Source organism: Rhinatrema bivittatum, chromosome 6, assembly GCF_901001135.1.
Source record: "Rhinatrema bivittatum chromosome 6, aRhiBiv1.1, whole genome shotgun sequence".
NCBI lineage: Eukaryota > Metazoa > Chordata > Amphibia > Gymnophiona > Rhinatrematidae > Rhinatrema > Rhinatrema bivittatum.
In genome coordinates this window covers 201,720,514-201,744,690 of record NC_042620.1, presented here as the reverse complement: position 1 = coordinate 201,744,690, position 24,177 = coordinate 201,720,514, and the positions used below count along the sequence as shown (strand labels likewise).

At 46.8% G+C, this 24,177-nt stretch overlaps 1 protein-coding gene across 1 annotated transcript in view; it reads left to right on the top strand.

The window, feature by feature from the left end:
• IQCA1 (IQ motif containing with AAA domain 1) overlaps positions 1-24,177 on the top strand; it is a 645,805-nt gene that overhangs the window by 156,726 nt on the left and 464,902 nt on the right. The window lies entirely within an intron of this gene.

Below are 24,177 nucleotides of genomic sequence, written 5' to 3'. Positions count from 1 at the left end.
CAGAGGTCAAGGACAGGTGATGGTACTGGAACAAGACGAAGATACTTGGAGACATGGTCGAGGCGAAGACACTAGGCGAGAGAGGCAGAGGCTCAGGATGAAGAGGAGGACCCGGGTAGCTCTCCTAGCAGAGTCCAGCTGGAGAAGGCTTCAGTGATCCGGCATGGTAGACGCACCTGACACCATCTGGAAGGTGAAACCCCAATGACCTGGCATGACCGACGCATCTAACAGGTCATCTGGAAGCAGGGTCTGCTGGGGGAGGCTAGGGCTGGCCCCAGAACCTGGGACATCTGAAGCAAAGAGCTGGGATGTACTAGGACATCTGGAGAAAGGACATCAGAGGAGAGGAACATCAGGAACATCGATAAAGACACTTGATGAGTGGAAAGACGACAGCAAGGTTAAAACGCAGAATGAAGAGGAATCTGGGCGACACTCGAAGCAGGATCTGGCTCAAGCAGAGGCTTCAGTGACCCAGCGTGATTGACACACCTGACAGATCATCCGGAAGGCAAAACTTCAGACCCGACATGAAAGATGCCCTGACAGGTCATCTGGAAGTAGAAATCGGCAGGAGAACTAGGAGTCTAATCTGGAACCAGGAACATCTGAGGACAAGGGCATCCGAAGAGAGGAGCTGGAAGAAGAGGACGCCTGGAGGCGGAACATCTAAAGACGAAGACATCAAGGACATCTGAAGACTGGGACATCTGAAGACAAGGACACAGGATCCAACAAGAGACCAGGAACCATGGATGAAGACAAGACGAAGGACCAGGAACCACAGATGACAACAAGGAATTCCCATGAAGACAGAGTGCCTTGACGAGCAGTCCAGGAGCAGACTGGCTCCTTACAAAGGCGCTGAAGGACTGGCGAAAGACCCTTTTATAGGGCAGAAGAGGAAACACCCTGATGACATCATCGGACAGGGCCGCGGGGTCTTTCCCGCCATGGGCCCTTTAAATAGGCAGGAGAGGCACGGCCGCATGCCTAGGAGGTAGGACCAAGAACAGCGGTGGTGGACATGCTGCGAAGAGCAAGCAGGAGCGGCACTAGGCCATGAAGCCAGGTCCCAGTGTCGGTGGCGGCTTCCTGACAGAGCAGCTTTTAAACTAGAGCAAAGGGGAAAGCTGCCAGTCACTCAGCAGTGCATGGTTCGGAGAGAGGTATCTTCAAAGGATACTAATGATGCATTAGAATTAGGACATCCCGACAGTGAGGTTCCAATAATAAGAAAAGTAGTCCAAGTGCCTGTAACTAAAAACTCACCTGAGCTAAAAAATTCTAACTTATCCCTATCAATACAAACAGTCTAACTTCAGTTAGTCAGCCAGAGTGACTCACTGCTCTCTTGATTAACAAATGTTGGTACCTATTCAAACCAAATCACACTACCTCAACACCTTTCCAAGGTGAGTAACTGAACTGAACTTTTCAACCTTTTTACTTAGGTATACACTGCTCCTAGCTTATTTCTAGCTTCTGGCTACTTTTTGGTTTTTTGGTTTTTTTGTGTGTGTGTTCTGCTTACTAGTTGCCTTACAGACTTTAAAAAATAAACACACTACCTACTGCTTACTAGCTGCTTTATTGACTGACTATTTAAAAATACAGTCTAACTTGTTTATTCACTGCCTTACTGACTATTAAAAGCACAAACACACTAAATAATATTCCCAAATAGTTAACTTTGCCCCAATACTTATAAAAAAGACAACGTCCCATGCAAAAACTTACTGATTCCTTTCAGCCACCAGCAAGGTGATCCTCTCCTCTCAGTGCTCTCAGTGTTCCAACCCATCAAAAAATGTTATGCTACCCTGTTGTTGGTTTTGTTGGTCTTTTCCCTTATTTTTCTGAGCTAGGAAGTCCATTATGTGTGACATTGGTGAACTGCTTTGTCTTCATTTAAAGCAAAGTTGCTTGCCTTTACAAAGTGTTTTCAGAAGACAGCAGTTCACTAGTAACTCAATCCTACCCACTCCCCTCCTTCCCTTTCTGGAGTTGAATACATTAGCTTAATTATAGAAGAAAGGCCTGCTTCATGGTCATATGGGCTTAGGAACTATCATACATACCCAGAGAAATCTTTAAGATATCCAGGCAAGCTCTGGAAAAAAATGTACTTATTGGCATCTTCAGAATGACATTACCAATGTTTGTGGCAGGTGAACAGCTTGTTTTCTAATAACACCTGTTACAAGTAAGCAACTTAGCCTTCTAAACCCTGCATGCTTGTATCATGATTCCTCCTTGTTTTAGTTTACTCACTGCCTCCAGTGCTCTCAGCCTATTGCCTTTGAAGACAAATAGATCCTTCTTGGAAACAGCAGCAAAATGAAGAAGTAGCCCTCCAAAACATAGCAGCAAAAAATGCTGTGAATACATTCATTTTGACTGATGAGTTTAACAATTGCTCATTTGAGCAGACATCCATGCAGCCTTATTAATTGAAATAAGGACTTTACAAGCAGAGCACATCAAACATTCTCTGGTTTTCAAGCTAATGGGCCGTTAATTGCCATTGTCCCAGAACTCAGGAAGCTTCCATATTCTGGCCTATGTTTACAGCAGCTTCATTTATTAACATGTCTATTTTTGCTGACAGAGGACCCCTGCTATCAACGTGAGCTTAGTTATCCTGTTCTAGGTCATTAAGTTTGAGAAGCTTGTAAAAATAATGATTTAGTCACATGGGAGGCCTACATTTAGTTGCATTCTCCTATAGTTAGTGTGGCAATGTTTGTAGTCTACTCCAGCATTGACTCTTTCCCACTAATATTCATCAGTATAATCTGCATGCATCTGTTTTCCTAAGTGCCTGCTTACAGGATCGTTAAGTTTGCTTTTTCTCATTGTAATTGTATTTTTTTTTCATCCTTTTAATATAATAAACTTTCATCAATCAGGTGCCTCTGTCTTGAAGGGAGGAACAGTTATTAATGTCTGAATTCAGCATACTAACCTCTAATGTAGAGGCAGCTACTTGTAAGGCTTGGGAATATACTGCCTACTTCTTTATTTAAGGGTCATTTTTCACTATATGTTTGGTAAAAGACAAATTAAGTTTTGTCTGCCGCAAATTTAGTGTGAATATATGAGGATTTGTTTTTCTTAAAGAAAGGAGAGAGGTGTTACCCTGATGGTCCAGCTGCTGCATTGCCTCCTCCTGTGCAGTACAATGGAGTTTGATTTCAAGACCCAACTCATACTTGGCCTGCTAGGGGTTGCGATGCTGTGGAATAAGCATTCACAGTTCAAGGAAAGGAGAATGTAATTTACTTGCTGGCTCAAAACCACAGTCTTGAGTGAAATGTGCTCATGCTTTTAAATTGTTGACTATATTAACTAGGCTACATGGGAGAGGAGAGAGGGAATAACAATATGGGGAAAAATCTGGATAACTATGGATGAAAGCTCATGGCTCCAGACCTCAAGTAATGAAGGTTCCCCTTGAACTGAAATCCCAAAGGAGCAGAAAAACCTACTGGGGAAGGATGGAATTGGCATAAAATAAAATAAATAAATATTCATGTATTTGGAACTCTTTGAGTTTTGTTTGCCCTGGCAGTTACTCCTTTCTCCTTTTTCAGCCCGTTAGGATCCTGTGTCATGAGCCTTCATTCACAACTACCCAGGAATTTTCCCCTTATTTTAATTGCCCTTCCTCTCATTGTTCCTAGTCTGGTTATTGCAGCAGGGAACTTTGTATCATGACCTCTAAATCCAGTCACCAGATATCACTTTTACTGATGACCACAACGCCCTCCTCTCCTGCACTCTCATGGCCTATGAATGCTGCCATTGCAGCATCAGCAGCCCAAGGTGCAGAAGACTTGGTACAGTAATGGAACCAGGGACCCTCTGCATGGAATCAGCATGGACCTCTACCACTGAGACCCTAGGCCAGCTCATGGAACTTCTTTTCTCCATGGACAAATAGGTTAAGTCAGTCTCAGATGTGGGTGACGACTACTGTTGTCACCAACAACAGAACATAATCTAGCTGTAGTTAGAAAAGGCTAAAAGCCTGGAATTGCATACCACAGACCACCTCAGTCTCTTCTGAAGACTGATTTATACATGTCAAGAGATAGACACAAAGGATCCATAGTGACTGGAGGAAAGAGTTGAAGAACTGAGATAACAGGTGGTAATTTTGGTGTAACATTTTTGTATGGGGATAACCTGAATGGAGTTACAGTTACAATCCTAAACGGTAGGCACGAGAGTAACCTGCAAGGAGTGGCAGTTACAACACTAAACATCTTTCTAGGGAAACTGGATAGATCTTATTGGTCTTTATCTGCCATCATTTGCTATATGACTATGTTATCTCTCACAATGCTTTTTAATATCACTTTGATTTGAGATGTACTGCACCCTTTTTGGTCAGGGTTTTTCTCAGAAATCTTTCAGGTCCTCTGCTTAAAATTCTAGGGGCAGATATTCAAGGCTGGCCGTGTAAGTAATTTAGCTGGTTAGAACTTATCTGGCTAAGTTACGATTTATATTCAGTGGTACTTGGCCGGATAAGTCTACCCAGCTAAGTTTAGACCTGCTCTATGGGGCATCTAAACATATACGTATACTTAAGCAGCTAACTCTGAATTTCGATAGTTAGCCGTATAAGTATTACATCTAACTCGCTTCGCCCCTGATCCACCCTCTTTCTTCTAGGGTGTTTAAGATTTCTTGCACTGTCTCACAGGAAGCTAGGGCTATTTTGTATTGGTGTAAGAAAACTGGCCAGCTTTTGGGATCTGCTGGCACTTGAGTAACATGTAAGTCAGGCTGCAGACATAGGCAATGATGGAAAACATATCTTTATAGTTATATAGCAGTTCCTTTAACTGATCTTACTCTGCTGGGCTCCTTAAAGCATCTGCTTCCATGAGCAGATTGTTTACTGTCTCCTCGAACCCGGGGAAAGGTTCATTCTGAGCTATCTCCACTCGCTCTATCTCCTCTGAGATGGAGTGAGTCTGACCTGAGCTAACTGTTTTGACTCCTTCAGCATGGATTTCACCTATCTCACTTCTGTCAAGTTCCCTTGACAGTAGGAGGCAATCTTTTACTAGTTGACCTTAGAAGTTTCATCATCATATGGCAAAATAAACTAAGTTGATAAGGCCTTTAGGCAGCATTTTTCACCACTCAGGGGAATCTTCTCCAGGGCCTACATCGGGGTTCCCAGGTAATTTAACTATGACTGGCAGGTTTAGCTCTAAATCAGGGAAGGATTCACCAATTAGGAAACCTAGGAGTTCTTTGTCTCCAGCTTGGGCTGGTATTTGTCGCAAACAGGTACATTACTGTGTCCGATACCCCCATACAAGGTGTGGCTGTCATAGACAATCCAGATTCTAAAATTCTGGTGTTTGGTGAGAAGAAAGCCAATTTATGTAACATTTGTTAACCTTTGGCTATTCTAATTTTGAGGGGGTGATTTTGTAACTTCTAGGGATGTAGGCTTTCTCGGCACTCACCACTTCACATACCTCTGGGATTGCCTGGCCAGACCTGAGCAATTTGGGAATGTCGGGGCTACTTACTGGATCACCTTTCAGTCTACTCCAGACAACATCATTCACTAGGTCAACATATGGTCCCACTCTGATGAGACAATCTGAGTCCAAATACATCAGTGAATCTAAACCTCTAATTATGGAGAAGTTGTGTTTGAAGGTCTTACTACCTAATTTCAGCTCTAAGTTATATGATCCCACTTGCAATTTAGTTTTCTGTCTGGGTATTTTTACCTAAGTATTATTATGTTTTACTGCATCCAGTTCTATCTTACCTTTCACCTTGCAGAAGAGGGACTCTCTCGTGAAGGAGTCCTCGCTACTGAACATCAGGGGTACCTGTATGTTTTGTGTGTCTACTAGCTGGATATACACTAAAATGGCATCTCCACTCTGGCTACCTGGCGACCTGCAACACCCCAGGTCAGCTTCCCGGGGTGTTGCAGGTGTATGTTTTTGGTTATGGATAGACTAACCTCCTGAGCTCCTGAGACTGCTCGACTCTGGTCAATTGAAGGTGGGTTTTGGTTGAGGCAAATTTCCATTCGATCAATATCTAGGACAATGCTGAGTATGGTCTCCTTTTTCAAGAGGATAACATTGTCATTATTATCTCGCCCCTCTTCGGGCTGTCTGTACCGATGTACTAACAGGGAGGGATCTGCTGATCTCTGGAAATTTATTCTGAGAGTAGTCTCTTTATGCTCTATGGAGTAGGAACTACATGCCTCCTTCCCCCTTTGAGTCACTCTTCTATACGAGAGAGGGTACCTGACCTGAGTCTACATGACCTCATTTACATAATTAAGGATGGGGAACAGTCTCATGAGGAGTTCATTGCCAATTAGGAATTCCTCACCACGGGTCTTGGTGATCAGAACTGGGTGCTTCACTTTCATTGCCCTATCTGAAGGGTGAACCTTGTCTTACCTCTGACCTCTACAGGCATTCCTTCATTTGCTCCTAAGTCCACTTCGCACGGGACTACTCTTGGAGTGGACCTACTCTCTAAAGATAATCCATATCTTGGAGCCCCTCCCAATTGAACACATCTTGTATTCTGATGGGGATCATGTAGCAGAGTCTCTGAGGCTTTAATTTCCCTAAGAAGGGGCGCTGGACTCTCCTGTGGCTGGATGTCACCTGGTACTGTAGAGATATGGGCATCTCTGGGTTCAAGCAGGGAAGGCTCTCGGGCACTTATGGTAGAGACATGGGGTGGAAAAACAGGATTGGTTAGTGACTGTATACTAGGAGAGGACCCAGAGGCACTGGGGCCCACTTTTGGTGTGTTAGGCCCGACACCACTCTTAGATTCCTCAGACATTTTCTCTTTTTCTGGGGACCTTTTTCTGGTGGAGCAGGCACATTTTGATTTTGGTCGATGAGCTTCTGAATGACGACTGTCAGCTCAGCCAGGTGATTCTCCATAGGAGGTCTCTGGTTATATTTTAGCTGCCATCCCCAGCTGTGGTTTCTTTTGTGTGACTGTGAGTCTTCTGTGCCCTTTTCTGAGTTAGCTGTTGTGCCATTGGATTGCTCATGGGGAGGAGGCATCCAGGCCCTGTCAGACTTAGGATAAGAAGTTAGGGGATTAATTTCAAAGTGTATCTCTGGACTCTGACTCATGATTGACATTTGGTTCCTCGCCTTCTTCTTATCTGTCTTTTGCTCGCTAGGGGCAGACTTCCTTTTATGACAAATGGCATATAGATTTTTTGTGCTTCCTCTACAAGGAAACTTGAGGGCGCCTCCTTGTGGAGATATAATGGAGTTCACAGAGTAGGGGAAGAGTCTCAAAAAAGAGGTTTCGGAGAGCAATCTTGTCTACTTAAGTGTCACAGGGCTCCCACTAAAAGAAAATCTGCTTTAAGTGGTAGCTAAAAGCTCTGGGACTTTCCTCAGGGCCACAACTTAGATTGTAGGCAGCCTGCCATGCCAAAACGCTGTTAGCATAAGTCCCAAAATGCTCTTTGAGGGCGAACTCAAATGTGTCTAAGGAGTATTTTACCTCAGCGGGGATGCTAGCTATGTATCGTCTAGCTTCTTCACTGAAACTCCATGGGAGTAGGGCCACCTGGTCTATTTTAGAATATGCACCCCAAACATTTTATGCAGGCTGGTTAAGTGCTGCAGAATATGTGAGCCAGAATTCTCTGTAAACGGAGTAATTAATGTATGAAGAAGCTAAGAGCAGTGGTGCTGGTTACCTGAGAAGAATGGGGAAAATATTGGTATTCTATTTTTTGTGGTCCTGAAAAAGGAAGGGACGTTCAGACAAATTTTGGATTTAAAGAAAGTCAATGTGATCTCTGGAGGCTAGAGTGGCAGACCTGGAGGAGCTGAGGCAGAGACAGAGCGGTACATTGATGAGACCTTCAGGGATATAGTAGCCAAGTCCCAAATCCAGTCTGGCAGCCCCAGTGCTGCCTTGGATAAGAAAGGTCTCCCAGTTGGAGAACATCACCCTGGTGTAGCAGGACGTGATCCTGTAGCAAGGACCTGATTTCCAGGTGATGGGTTGTCCTCTTGCACTGAGAACAAGTCTCCCAGGGCTACTGTCCAGGAGGGAAAGGTTAGGTTGGCCACCATAGTTGGTGATTCGATTATTAGAAATGTAGATAGCTGGGTGTCTGATGGACATGAGGACCACCTGGTAATTTGCCTGCCTGGTGAGAAGGTGGCAGACATCACATGTCAGCTAGATAGGATTATAGACAGTGCTGAGGAGAAAACGGCTGTCATTGTACATGTAGGCACCAACAACGTAGGAAAATATGGGAGAGAGATTCTGAAAGCCAAATTTAGGATTCTAGGTAGAAAACTGAAATCCAGAACCTCAAGGTGGCATTCTCTGAAATGCTCCCTGTTCCACGTACAGGTCCCAGATGCAGGCAGAGCTCCGGAGTCTCAAAGCATGGATGAGACGATGGTGCAGGGAAAAGGGATTCAGTTTTGTAAGGATCTGGGGAAACTTTTGGGGAAGGGGGAGACTTTTCCGAAAGGACAGGCTCCACCTTAACAGAATAGAACTAGGCTGCTGGCACTAACTTTTTAAAAGGAGATAGAGCAGCCTTTAAACTAGAATAAGAGGGAAAGCCGCAGTCACTCAGCAGTGCATGGCTCGGAGGAATGTGTCTTTGAAGGATACTAATGAAACAGAGTTAGGGCATCCCAACAGAGAGGTTCCAATAAAAGCAAACACAGTCCATGTGCCTATAAGTAAAGAATCACCTGAGCTAAAGAATTCTAAATTATTCCTATCAACTGAAAACCAGGTTATTAATACAAAGAAAAACACATTTTGAAATGTGTGTATGCTGAATGCCAGAAATCTAAGAAGTAAGATGGGAGAGTTTATAGCATTAAATGATGAGATAGACATAATTGGCTTCTCAGAGACCTGGTGGAAGGAGGATAACCAATGGGACAATGCTATATCAGGGCATATATTACATTGCAATGAAAAGGAGGACCAACTTGGTGGGGGTGTTGCACTTTATGTCCGGGAGTCTATAGAGTCCAACAGGATAAAGATCATACAAGAGACTAAATGCTCAGTAGAATCTATATGGATAGACATTTGAATTCAGTTAGAGATAGGACTTTGTCTTTGGCTGGTCCTAAAATTTGGAATTCCCTTCCTGTTGATATTAGAACGGAAACTTGTATCCAGAAATTTAAGAAATTGATAAAGACTTGGCTATTTGAACAGGCTCTTTTAGAGTCAAGTTGAGTTATTTAACATCTTAGATTCTCTTATTGATTATATAGAATTTTAGTGTTATTGTTTTTTAAGTTAAATTAATCTATTTTTAGATTTTTTAGTAATATTTTATGTTTTAAGATGTACTACATGTGTATTAAATAGACTTAGAAATGTCTTTTATAGAGATTATAAATGTATGATGTATTTTATTATTGATGTTAATTGACAAAAATGTGCGTCTCTATGATCGTATAGATCTGTATTGACGTTTTACTCTGTTAACCGTCTTGATTTCTTTTTGAGGAAAGTCGGTATATAAAGATTTGTAAATAAATAAATAAATAGACATCCCATGTGTGTTGGGTAAGAGTATAGTGATAGGAGTATACTACCATCCATCTGGTCAAAATGGTCAGACAGATGATGAAATGCTAAGAGAAATCAGGGAAGATAACCAATTTGGCAGTGGAGTAATAGTGGAAGATTTCAATTACCCCAATATTGACTGGGTAAGTATAATATCAGGACATGCTAGAGACAAAGTTCCTAGATGGAATAAATGACTGCTTTATGGAGGAATTGGTTCAGGATCCAACGAGAGAGGGAGCTATTTTAGATTTAATTCTTAGTGGAATGCAGGATTTGGTAAGAGAGGTAACAATGTTGGGGCCACTTGGCAATAGTGATCATAACATGATCAAATTTGAACTAATGACTGGAAGGGGACAATATGTAAATCTACAGCTCTAACACAAAATTTTCAAAAGGGAAACTTTGAAAAAATGAGGAAACTAGAAAAAAACTGAAAGGTGCAGCAGCAAAGGTTAAAAGTGTACAGCAGACGTGGACATTGTTTAAAAATACAATCTTAGAAGCGCAGTCCAGATTTATTCCACACATTAAGAAAAATGGAAGGAAGGCAAAATGATTACCAGCATGGTTAAAAGGTGAGGTGAAAAAAGCTATTTTAGTCAAAAAAAATCCTTCAAAAATTTGAAGGATCCATCTGAAGAAAATAGGAAAAAGCATAAGCATTGTCAAGTTAAGCATAAAACATTCATAAGGCAGGCTAAGAGAGAATTTGAAATAAAGTTGGCCGTAGAGGCAAAAACTCATAATAAACTCTTTTTTAAATATATCTAAAGCAAGAAACCTGTGAGGGAGTTGGTTTGACCATTAGATAACCAATGCATTAAAGGGGCTCTTAGGGAAGATAAGGCCATTGCAGAAAGACTAAATGAATTCTTTGCTTCTGTGTTTACTAAGGAGGAATTTGGGGAGATACCAGTTCCGGAGATGGTTTTCAAGGGTGATGAGTCAAATGAACTGAACCAAATCACTGTGAACCTGGAAGATATAATATGCCAGATTGACAAACTAAAGAGTAGCAAATCACCTGGACTGGATGGTATGCATCCCAGGGTTCTGAAGCAACTCAAAAATGAAATTTCAGATCTATTAGTTAAAATTTGTAACTTATTTTAAAATCTTCAATTGCACCTGAAGACTGGACGGTGGCCAGTGTAATCCCAATTTTTAAAAAGGGCTCCAGGGAAGATCCGAGAAACTATAGACCAGTGAGCCTGACTTCAGTGCCGGGGAAAACATATAGAAAGACATGGTTTAATGGAATACAGTCAGCATGGATTTATCCAAGGGAAATCTTGCTTCACAAATCTGCTTCATTTTTTTGAAGGGGTTAATAAACATGTGGATAAAGGTAAACCGGTAGATGTAATGTATTTGGATTTTCAGAAGGCATTTCACAAAGTCCCTCATAAGAGGCTTCTAAGAAAACTAAAAAGTCATGGGATAGGAGGTGATATCGTTTTATTGGATTGCAAACTGGTTAAAAGACAGGAAACAGAGTAGGATTAAATAGTCAATTTTCTCAGTGGAAAAGGGTAAACAGTGGAGTGTCTCAGGGATCTGAACTGGGACCAGTGCTTTTCAATATATTTATAAATGATCTGGAAAGGAATATGATGAGTGAGGTAATCACATTTGCAGATGATACAAAATTATTCAGAATAGTTAAATCTCAAAATTAAATTGCAGGAGAACCTTGTGAGACTGGGTATCCAAATAGCAGATGAAATTTAATGTGGACAAGTGCAAGATGTTGCATATGGCAAAAAATAATCCATGCTGTAGTTACACGATGTTACGTTCCATATTAGGAGTTACCAACCAGGAAAAAGATCTGTGCATCATAGTGGATAATACATTGAAATTGTCAGCTCAGTGTGCTGCGTGTTATGTGTGGGTTTTCGTGTGCCCTTGGGCCTCGGCCCGACCCCAGACTAATCCAGGGCCGAACTGAGGGTTGGCAGCGTGTCCCAGCATGGCAGAGACACGGTCTTACCCTCTGCCGGGCCTGCAAGCTCCCAAGGCCAACAAGATGATGTTGAAAGGTGAACAGTCCTTCGACCGTTCCAAGCCCTTTCGGACCTGCTGCTTAGAATCAGCATGGAGCAGCAGGCCGACCTGAGGATAAGGGCAGACAGAGGCCTAGACACGAAGACATGAGACTATGACTAGGGCGAAGACATCACAAACGAAGGCTGATGCGAAGACATGACACCAAGGCTGATGCAACGGAATCACAGATGAGACGAGGAACTTGACGAAGTCCAGACGAGACGAGAAGCTGGGAAGGTAGACATTGGCACTGTCTCTCAGGGCGCCCTACTCAGCCTACCTTCACGGGCGGACCCAATGGGCTGGTCGCGGATCACCCTGTCCCACTGCCCGCCCTACACAGCCCGAGGCGGCTGGTCATGGACCACAGGGAGAGCGGGACAAGCACAGGAAGGAATCCAGCTGAGGCGGGACCTCGACGACGGAGCCAATGTCATCCGGAGCACCACAAAGGCTGGCAGGACCGGACGGCTCAGGAGCACAGGACTGAAGTCCACTGCCGGCATCTCCCAAGAGGGAGAAGCGTCACCCAGAGATCCACGGCTGGCAGAACAGAAAGCTCAAGAGCACAGGAAGCAAAACACCAAGAAGGGCTGGAACACCAGGAAGCGAGACATCAGGAGACCTGGACGAGGACCTCAGGCAACAAAGACATGGCAAGACGAGACGAGACGAGGAGCTCCATGAAGAACACCAAGGACCTGACGGAGCGCTGGCAGGCAGGAGCTTCCAGGACTGAAGTAATTCCAATGCAAGACGAAGAAGAAATGCAAGAACAGCCCTTTTATACAGCTGGCACAGGAAACAGTCTAAAGGTGGGGCCCAGGGCATATCCGGCCGTGGCCCTTTAAATCTTGTAGAGAGGCGCGGCTGCACGCCTAGGAACAGGAAGCAGGAACTGTGCAGGACCGTGGACAGCGGTCCTGCACCGACGTCGACGTAAGAAGCAGGGCTGGGCCTAGAGGCAGGCCCCGACAATGGCAGTGGCTCCTTCCGCTGCAGGAGGCCCCGAGAGCGGCTCCAGCCATCAATCCAGACCGGGGCTTGCGGCCTCCAGCCGCGAAGATGACCAGGATGTCGGCGGCGGCCTCCTGCAGCAATGGAAGGCGGAAAAATCCGCAGCTCCAGCCGTGGCAAAGCAAAGCAAGGTGGGTGGCCTCCGGGCCGCATGAGGAAAGCAAGTCCATGGCTCCGGCCGCAAGGAAGGCCCGACTTCGGCGGCGTCCAGCCGCATCGGGCAGCAGCAAACAACAACAAGTTGAGGAGCCTGCTCGCGGGGGAACCCGCAGGCAGAGTTCATAACACTGCGTCAGTCAAAAAAGCAAACAATGTTATGAATTATTAGGAAGAGAATGGTGAATAAAATGGAAAATATCATAATGCCTCTGTATCACTCCATGATGAAACCGTACCTTGAGTACTGTGTACGATTCTGGTCATCGCATCTCAAAAAAGATATAGTTGCGATGGAGAAGGTACAGGAAGTGTGACCAAAATGATAAAGGGGATGGAACACCTTCCCTATGAGGAAAGGTTAAAGAGGTTAAGGCTGTTCACCTTTGAGAGGAGATGGCTGAGGCGGGATTTAATAGAATTCTTTAAAATCATGAGAGGTCTAGAACGGGTAAATGTGACTTGGTTATTTACTCTTTCGGATAATAGATGTTATGGTTAATGGTGTTTGGGTGGATCCTTGGACACTGGCAGCTGACCACGCCTATGGGGGGCAGTCCCGTGAGGGACATGGTGTCAGGCTAGACTCTGGACACACAAACACAGATTTGAATCTTTTATTAAACAGTTTAAGTGACCACCAGAGGTGGCAGTAGTGAGTAGTGGTTGAAGAGCCCGGCTGGGTGCATCTCACACAGAATGCTGGAACAGCGAATCCTCTGCAGGGCAGTGCTGTAGTGGAGAGAGACTGAGAGTTATGAGCACACCATGAGAATAGCATTCAGAGTCCCAATGTAGAAATAGGAGAAGCTCTGAGACAGGGAGAGCAGGCCCTCGAGGAGCGAGTACCTGATCCCTTAGAGCAGAGAGACTCAGTAGCGTTGTACTCACTTAGCAGTAACAGCAATTCCACTAGATGAGAGGTCTGGCACCAGAGCAGAGAGCAGGCCCTCGAGGAGCGAGTACCTGGTTCCAGTGAAGCAGTACTGTGGAAAGAGATGGTTTCTGTACTCACTGATGGTAGCTGTAAGTTAGTTCTTCCAAGTAGAAGGGTAGAGGTTGCAGAAAGCGAGACAGGGAACATGGGCCCTCGAGGAGTGAGTACCGGTTTCCTGATAGCACCTGAAAGAAGCAAAGAGGCCCCCGAGGAGTGGGTACCCCATTAGAGACCCCGAAGGGTAGTAAGAGTTCCAGATAGCGCTGGAGTGGCAGAGTAGCTTAGGAACGGAGAGCAAATTCCATCCGTACGAATCCTGTTGCTAACTCAATGAGCTAGCAAATTCTGTAGGCAGATATACCCAGAAGTCATGACGTCAGAACAGGGGGACGCCCCTGAGGTTCGCACCAACATAGAGTTAAAGATCAGGGCGGCATGCGCGCACGCACCCTAGAGGTACTTTGAAGGAGAATGGTGGGAGGCAGCACCAAAGCCGAACCGGGGACGCCAGAGAGAACGGCAAGCAGATGCCGCGGCGGCCATCAGTCCAAGTTGAGCGGGAGGAGCCGCAAGTAGAGAGAAGTAGGCGGGGCAAAGCCGTCGAAGACCGACAGACGCAACAATAGAAGGGCTAAGGGGCACTCCATGAAGTTAGCAAATAGCACATTTAAAGCTAATCGGAGAATTTCTTTTTCATTCAACGAATAATTAAGATCTGGAATATGTTGCCAGAGGATGTGGTTAGTGTCTTTAGGGTAGCTGGGTTTAAAAAAAGGTTTGGATAGGTTTTTGGAGGAGAGGTCCATTGACAGCTACTGATTGGGAATAGGGAATAGCCACTATATTACTGGCATTAGTAGCTTGGAATCTAATTAGTATTTGGGTACTTGCCAGGTACATGTAGCCTGGAGTAGCCACTGTTGGAAACAGAATGCTGGGCTTGATGGACCCTTCGTCTGACCCAGTATGGCAGTTTATTATTAAGCTTAATTTGTTTAGTGAGGTTTGAAGCGCCCCCTGGTGTCAACTGCTGGTAAGCCTGTTGAGGTGTTGGCTTTTCATCCCAGCCCCTCTTCTGGGTGGATGGGAGGGGCAGCTCCCTCTTCCTGTCCCAGGCTGTATAGGGAGAGGTAGGTGTGAATGTGTCTTGCCTTTGTACTGGCGAGAGACTATGGCTGTGTTTAGAAACTAACACCTCTGCTCTGTTCCGTGCCTTAAACTTTTCGCGGGGTTCTGGTAATCCCTCCCAGTCTTGAGAAAAAGGCAATCTGTGGCTCTGCTTCGAATAGAAAGAGCTGTGCATTACATTATCTGTTTTCTCTTTCAATAATTGAATTATACTTTGAGACAGCTGTAATTTATACCTAGAGTCCTTTAAATCAAGTATCAATTCTTGGTTTGCTTCTTCTAACTTTAAATTTGCTTCTTACAGCTGGTAAAGCCAGGCTGTATATTATTTACTTTCCTTGTCTGCAGAGAGCTTCTTATCTCGCTTTTCTACTGAAAACTGTTGGGGTAATGTTTTATTTCAGCTTTTAACAATTCAGTTTCTGTAGATAGTAGTGTTGGGGGCAGGGATCTCCAATGGAAAGCCCACCTCTTTCATGGCGGGCGCTGCTTCCTCAAATGTGCGAGCTTTGTGCGATTTCCCATCGATCTGAGACCACAGTCCAAAAGGAAATAGCCATCTGTAGCGGATTTTCACTGCCACTAATGCCGCTGTGATGGGTTTAAAATCCAGGCGTTTGCGCAAAGTGGTGGCAGCAAGATCTGCATAGATGGCAATGTTGTTCTCTTCCCAGCTCCATAGCCGCTTTTTTCTTGCTGCCGTCGCGATCCGTTCTTTGTAAGCATAAGAGTGGAAGCAGGCAATAATATCCCTGGGCTTGTTCCCTATTTTGGGACCGAACGTTCTGTGTGCTCTTTCAATTTGCGGAGTATTTTGGGAGTCCACACCGTCTGTAGATGACCCGTTCAGTATCGTGGCGCAAATTTTCTGAACCACCACTGCGCAATTAGTATACTCATCCTTATTGGGTATACCTTTAAATCTTAGGTTGCAACGCCTAGATCTATTTTCCAGATCTTCAATCTTATCTGCCAGCTCTGTTTGTTCAGAGTGTAGGCATGAAAGATCTTTTTGCTGTTGCTTCCATTTTTCCTCATGGTCCTCCAACCTGATGTCTGCTTCGTCGATCCTCAGATCCAGCTCCGCGTGGTCATCAAGCATTTCCTGGAGAGTGGCTGCAACTTCAGTTTTAAAGTTCTTAATGTCCTACCGCACCTCCATAAACCAGGAGCGCATTTCAGAACGGGATGGAGGTTCTGCATCTGTGCTCCACGAGTCACTCACTTCTGCCCCGGGCTCTGCCGTGCTGCCCTGCTCCGCCATTTTGAATGCCTCTGGTCCGATTCTTCTTCCCCTCTGGAGTAGGAGAATTTTTTGAAGTCCACTGTTTTTTTTTATTGGCCATGCTCTCTGTATGTTCCATTGCCGATTGCGAGTTGGGGTGCCGAAAACCGCTCAATGTTTCTCCTTTTTTCGCCGAAAATAGCCCCGTAAGATGAGGAGCCCCCGGTTCAGCCGATCAGCATGGGAAGTGACATCACTTCCTCCAGTTGACACTCCTTTTGAGGCTGACTGGTTTAACCCTACAGGAACATATAGGTGTGACGTAGACCTAGAAATTGTACTCCCCAGTAGAGATGCATCTGCAAATCAACTATCTGGAGCTGCAAGCCATTCTCTATGCTCTAAGTGCTTTCTTTCACCTTCTGTCAGGAAAGGGAATCTTAATCCAGATGGATAATCACATGTCCATGTTCTACATAAACAAACATGGAGATACATGATCTTATCCCCTTTGCCAGGAGGCCATCTGAATCTAGTCATGAGCAGGTCATTTTAATGCCCATCTCCAGACAACCTATCTTCCTGGAATCCAGAAAACCTTGGTGGATTGCCTCAGATGAATGTTGCTACCACACAAGTGGTCCTTAGGCCAAGAAACAGCAAACAACTTATTCAGTCACTGTGGAACGAGTGATTGATCTGTTCACCTCAAAAGTCAACAGGAAGGTCAAGAAATTCTGATCTATGCATCTGAGCAGTTACAGATCAGTTCCCAATGTTTTTCTACTAAGCTGAAACATTAATCTATTCTATGCATGCACACTGATTTCTCTGATCACTAAGGCTGTCCAGAAGATCTCTCAGGACAAAGCAAGGATAATTCTTATAGCACCAGCCTGGCCATGACAAGTGTGATGTCTTTACCTTGTCTGTCTGTCAATACTGTCTCCATTTCCATTGGGGTTATCACCAACACTCATCACCTAGTAGGATGGTAAACTCTGCCATCCAAACCTGCCATTGCTGACCCTCATGGTGTAGATGTTGCAGGCGCAGTAATCTCCTCCTTGTGTTTTCTGAAGGAGGTGAATGAAGTACTGAATTTTGTTGTGTTCCGCAGCCATGGATGGCCACGATCGCGGCCCCCTACCTTACCTGTGGCGGCAACCCACAGTGGCAGCTTCGGGGGAAACCCCTGACCCTGTGCCTGTTGCTCCAGCGCGGGCCCCCAAGATGGCCGCCGGGTGGAGAACCATCTCTACTCCTCTCTTGCGGCATCCGGCAGTCTTTTCCTCCGCGGAGGAAATTCAAGATGGCCACCGCCATCTTTAGGTGCAAGGCCGCCCCTCCTCCCTAGATTTAAAAGGGCCAGGCCCCTTAACTACTCTCAGCTGTTTCCAATGGGCCAGAGTAGAGGAAGTATAGAGGGAGGCTTCCTCTGCCCATTCCTCGACTTGGCAACGTCCTCTAGCGCTGTCTAAGTCTGCTTGCTTCGGTGAGTCTTCTAGTGCTTAGGATCCTTGTTCCTGTCTCGTCTTGGTGTTCCTGGTTCCTGACTTTGGATTGGCAAGCCGTGATTCCTGGTGTGTGACTTCGGACTGGCAAGTGGCAATCCCTTGGTGTGTGACCTTGGACTGGTAAGCGACGACCCTCTGGCACTTGACCTTGGACCTCTTCTGGACCATCGTCTCCAAGGGCCCACCTAAGTCCCAGTGGCCTGGGTCCCTACAGGCTCCTCCCAGGGGGACCGCGGGCTTCCAGGGGTGAAGCTCCTTTTAGCCCTTGCACCGAACTCTCGACTCCTTGACCTCTCAAAGGTCCACCTAAGTCCCAGTGGTCCGGGTCCCTACGGGCTCCTCCTGGGGGGACCGCGGGCTTCCAGTGGCGAAGATACAGTTCCTCTCCCTGACGTCACGACTCTTCATCTGCCTCCACAGTCATCTCAGTCTCCAGTGCTGAGGGTCAGCTGGTCACGTCTTCTGCTCTGCCTCGCCACCCAACGGGAGAGCCTACGGATCATCCTCATAAGGTATACCATCCTCCCATTGACCCAAGGGTTCACAAGCCTGAGCATAACAGATTGCCAAGTCCATGGACCCGGCGGAGGCATCCGCCCACCAGGCCATTCCGGGAATGGCCCAGCATCTGATGGATCAGCAAAAGACCCTGGATGCCCTTGTTTCTGCAGTGGAGGGCCTGAACCAATGCATTGAAGCATTAGGCCCTACGAATCCCACTCTGCTGTCTCTCCCTGTGGCTCCGGGGGGCCGCTCTACTCGACAGGGCTCCATGCAGGCCACCGTGGGCGATCTTTGGCAGGTAATTCCCACGCAACTCCCGGCGCCCTCTCGATACGCCGGAGACGCAAAGTTGTGCCGGGGATTCCGTACCCAGTGCCAGGTCCGTTTTTCCTTGTTGCCCGCTCAATTTCCTAACGACCTGGTCAAAACCAGTTACGTTATGTCCCTGCTCGACGGGAAGCCTTTGATCTGGGCCTCTCACCTATGGGAGAGAAGAGACCCGGTGTTTGGAAACTTGAATCAGTTTCTGTCCGCTTTCCGACAGATTTTCGATGAGCCTGTCCGTAAACCTACTGCTGTCTCAGAACTACTCCAGTTGCGACAGGGTACTCGGACAGTGGCTGAATACACAACAGAGTTCCGTACTCTGGCCTCGGAGCTAAACTGGAGAGAGGATTGCCTCCATGGGATCTTCTTGGAGGGGCTAGCCTCATGCCTTCAGAATGAACTAGCAGTGAAGGAACTCCTGGACGATCTCAATGGCATGATAGATTTGGCCAATCGAGTGGATCGTCGCATGCGGTTTCACCTTCCGGATATACAGGCAGGGAGGAGGCCCTCGCCTTCCCCCAAGGGTGCATCAGGGGCCCTTCGAACACCTGCCGAGGAGCCCATGGAGTTGGGCCATGGGAGAGTTTCTCCACAAGAGTGCCGGCGGCGAATGAAGGTAGGACTTTGTTTTTATTGTGGCGCAGAGGGCCATCAAATAGCCACATGCCCGATGCAGCCGGGAAACTCTCAGGCCTAGGACCTGAAGGAGGTCTCTTACTGGGCCATACTTCACAAGCACCTCCACTAACGCTACCAGTGGCGTTAACATCTGCTGACAGTGAGTTCCACACGTTAACCCTGGTGGACTCCGGCGCCGGCGGCAATTTCATTATGAAGAGCCTGGTGGAGCATTTGAAGATGCCACAAGTCTGTCTTCCAGCTCCTTTGGTCATCTCCTCGATCCAAGGGAAACCTCTTCCAGAACGTGTGACACACACCACAGTTCCCGTCCAGTTGAGAGTTGGAATCCTTCATCGAGAGCAGATGCCATTCTATGTTTTGGAGTATTCGATACATCCAGTCGTCCTGGGCTTTCCCTGGCTTCAGGAACACGCTCCTCAGTTCAACTGGAAGACCTTGCAGCTATCTCGCTGGGGGCCAAATTGTCACGACAATTGCCTCCAATCAGTGACTCCAGTTTCTTGCTCCATTGCCTCTACCAGTCTTCAGGGTCTGCCGGCCTCCTATGCCTCGTACGCGGATGTTTTTTCAAAGCAAAAGGCTGAGATACTTCCACCTAATCGATCACTCAATTGCGCCATCAACCTCCTCCCTGGCACTGAGCCTCCTTGGGGGCACACCTATGCCCTCTCACCTGCGGAGATGCAGGCCATGACAGAGTACATCAAAGAGAACCTGGAGAGGGGCTTCATTCGGAAGTCAACGTCCCCAGGAGGGGCTGGGTTCTTCTTCCTCGGAAAGAAGGACAGAAGCCTTCGCCCGTGCATTGACTATCGGGGCCTGAATGCTATAATGGATGCTATAATGGTCAAGGACCATTACCCCTTGCCCCTCATCTCCGAGCTCTTCGATCGGCTGCAAGGTGTGAAGATCTTCTCCAAGTTGGGTCTCCAAGGGGCCTACAACCTGATCCACATCAAGGAGGGTGATGAATGAAAGACGGCCTTCAACACCCGAGATGGTCACTATGAGTATTTAGTGATGCCGTTCGGGCTCTGTAATTCTCCAGCGGTGTTCCAGAACACCATGAACGAGATACTTCGTGATCTCCTGTATCAGTGCGTGGTCGTGTACCTGGACAACATTTTGATATTCTTGGACTCTCTGACCGCTCACCGTCAGCACGTTGTCCAAATATTGCAATGCCTCAGAGAACATAAAGTGTACGCGAAGCTTGAAAAGTGCCTTTTTGAACAGGAGTCCCTTATCTTCCTAGGATACATCGTCTCCAGTAAGGGATTCTGTATGGACCCCCAGAAGCTGAAAGCCATTCGGGAATGGCCGCAGCCGTCCGGACTGAAGGCACTCCAACGGTTTTTGGGTTTCGCTAATTATTACTGCTCTTTTATACCTCATTATGCGTCAATGGTTGCTCTGATGACAGCCCTGACTCGGAAAGGCACGGGTCCCAAGAATTGGCCTCCAGGGGCGGAGGCCGCCTTTTGTCGCCTCAAGGAGGCATACCTGCAACAACCGTGCCTTCATCATCTGGATCCGCAGCGGCCGTTTGTCATTGAGGTGGACGCGTCCTCAGAAGGCGTAGGAGCCGTTCTGAGCCAGACTTCCAAAAATCATAAGTTACACCCATGTGCCTTCCTCTCCCACCAGTTCTCTCCGGCAGAGCGGAACTACGCCATAGGCGACAAGGAACTCTTAGTTATAAAGATAGCCTTAGAAGAGTGGTGCCCTTGGCTAGAGGGGGCACAACACCAGTTTACAGTCTACACAGACCATAAGAACCTTGAGTACCTGCATCGGGCACAACGACTCAACCCTCGTCAGGCACGTTGGGCCTTATTCTTCACTCGATTCAATTTTATTCTATGCTATAGACCTGCCGGGAAGAATCTCAAGGCCGACGCCTTATCATGTGTATTCGAGTCTACAGAGATTTCTGATGACCCACAGTTCATCATTGAACCGTCACGCATCCTACTGTCCGCCACCATGACCATCCCTCCCGGGAAAACTCTGGGTCCTCCGCACTTGCGGAAACAAGTCCTGGCGTGGACTCACAATTCCCACTGCTCCAGTCATCCAGGACAATCCCGGACCTTACAGACCCTGCGCCGATACTACTGGTGGCCGAAGGTCAACAAAGATGTCCGGGCTTACGTAGAGTCCTGCCAGTCATGTGCTCACCATAAAAGGATCCCCGGTTCGACCCCAGGCTTGCTTCAGCATTTACCAGCTCCCTCGGAACCATGGACCCATCTGGTGACTGACTTCGTGGCAACACGGCCATATGGCGCACTTCGTGCCACGGTCAATGGCGCACTTCGTGCCACTCCCAGGGTTGCCGTCCGCACCACAACTAGCCCAGCTGTTCATCCAGCACATTTTCAGATTACATGGCCTACCAAAAAGTATCTTTTCAGACCGGGGCCCTCAATTTACTGCCAGATTCTGGAGGGCCCTCTGCCAGAAGTTTGACGTTACCCTAGACTATACTTCTGCTTACAACCCGCAGACCAATGGTCTTGCGGAGAGAACGAACCAAACTTTAAAGTAGTTCCTCCGTATCTAAGTCAATGAGAAACAGGACGACTGGGCAAGTCTGCTACCATGGGCAGAATTTGCCCTCAATTTCCATCTTTCCATGGCTACCGGATCCTCGCCATTCCAGATAGTGTATGGGAAGCAGCCACGCCCGCCGCTGCCAGTTCCCATTTCAGTCACATCCCCGGTAGCCCAACTCTCTGCAGATGAACTACACTGTCTGTGGATTTCCATACGGCGCGCACTGATCAAAGCCAGTCAGGCGGCAAAAAGGTATGCCAATCAGCGAAGAAGACCATACCCTCCTCTCAGGCCGGGGCAAAATGTATCGCTGTCACACAGTTCATCCACCTGAAGCTGCCATCAGTGCGATTGGCCCCGCGATTTATTGGGCCGTTTTCCATCATTCGACAGGTTGGTGCCATATCGTATCAGCTTCGTCTTCCGCCTTCACTCAAGATACACAACACGTTCCATGTCTCCCTCTTGAAGCCTCTGGTGTTATCTTGGCCTTCCAGTACGTCTCCGACTCCCCAACCTATTGCCTCCGAAGATGATCTCATCTATCAAGTCCGAGAGGTCTTGGACGTGAGAAAACATAGAAAGAAATGGGAGTACCTGTTAGTTTGGGAGGGGTTCAGCCCCGAAGAAAACACCTGGGAGCCGTTGGCCAACATCTTAAACCGGGGCTTGCTTGACCAATTCCTAGAGACCATCCGTCTAAGCCCAGGCCTCCGGGTATGCGCCCTAAAGAGGGGGGTACTGTTGTGTTCTGCGGCCGTGGATGGCCACTACTGCGGCCCCCTACCTTACCCGCGGCGGCGACCTACCATGGCAGCTTCGGGGGAAACCCCTGACCCTGTGCCTGTTGCTCCGGCGCGGGCCCCTGAGATTGCCGTTGGGTGGGGAGCTGTCCCTGCTCCTCCCTCACGGCGTCTGGCAGTCTTTTCCTCTGCGGAGGAAATCCAAGATGACCACCGCCATCTTTAGGCGAGAGGCCGCGCCTCCTCCCTAGATTTAAAGAGGCCAGGCCCCTTAACTACTCTCAGCTGTTTCCAATGGGCCAGAAGTATAAAGGGAGGTTTCCTCTGCCCATTCCTCGACTTGGCAATGTCCTCTAGCGCTGTCTAAGTCTGCTTGCTTCGGTGAGTCTTCTAGTACTTTGGATCCTTGTTCCTGTCTCATCTTGGTGTTCCTGGTCCTTGACTTCGGATTGGCAAGCAGTGATTCCTAGTGTGTGACTTTGGACTGGCAAGCAGCGATCCCTTGGTGTGTGACCTCGGACTGGTAAGCGACGACCCTCTGGCACTTGACCTTGGACTTGCTTTACTATCTAATCTCGCTCTGTCATTCTCAGGCCTCAGCAATTCTTCAGTCAAAGTTCAACTCAGCATCATTGTGGTCTATTACCAGCAGGTGGAAGGAATTATAATCTTTCTTTAATCTTTATTTTCCAAGTTCTTGAAAGGACTATGGCATTCCAGACTTTTAGTTAGTGAACCTCCAGTGCCTCAATGTAGTCCTAGCTCAACTCATGAAAGGTTTTGACCTCTCAAATCATTGTATTTGAAATTTCTCACCTGGAAAATGTTTTTTTCAGTGGCCTTCACTATGGCATGAAAAGTACACGAACTACAGGCTCTGGTGCAACTTTTTCCACAAAACCACCCCAATTTCCTTCCCAAAATGGTGTCTGTGTTCCATTCAAACTATTGTGCTTTCTTTAATCTTTCTAAGACCTCATATGCACAAAGGAGAATAGGCTCTTCACTCCAACTGTGAGAAAGCCCTGGTCTATTACCTAAAGAGAACTTAACTTCACCATCAAACTTTACAATTATTTGTGTCCTTTGATCCAACAGATTTAGAAGGGCAGTTGCCAAACAAACTCTGTCCAGTTGCCTAATGGACTGTATTGCACACTATTATGCATCAAGCTTGCAGATTACAGACTCTTTCAAGTCTGATCAAGAAATAGCCATGGCAACTTCATCGGCTTTTCTTATGGCCACTTCTATGGAAGACATATGGAAAGCTGCTTCTTGTCTTTGCATACCTGCACATCCCACAATTGTTTGGACAACATATCCCAAGGAGACAGCAACTTTGGACAAGCAAATTTGCACAAGCTGTTCACCCAGTAGTCCATTCTCGCCTGGTTGGGCTAGGATATCATAAGTAAGTGCTTTCACTGTACAACCCTTAGTTTGGGACTCCTCATGAATAATGGCTAATTCATGCCTGCTTGTTGTTGAGAAAGTAAGTTTACTTACTTGTAAACAGAGTTCTTCAATGACAGCTGAATGAATTAGTCATTCTTAATCCCCTTTTGCCTCCCTGGTGAGTCTACTGTCTCACTAAAGCTTAAGCTCTGGAAGAGACCGAGGAGCTCACGAGGCAGCGTGCGTGCATGGGGACACCCATGCAAGCTCAGTTAAGTCTTACTGATCTCTGAGAGCTGGGTCCATTTCAACGAGATATAATGGCTAACTCATCCTGCTGTCTATAGTGAATCCTGT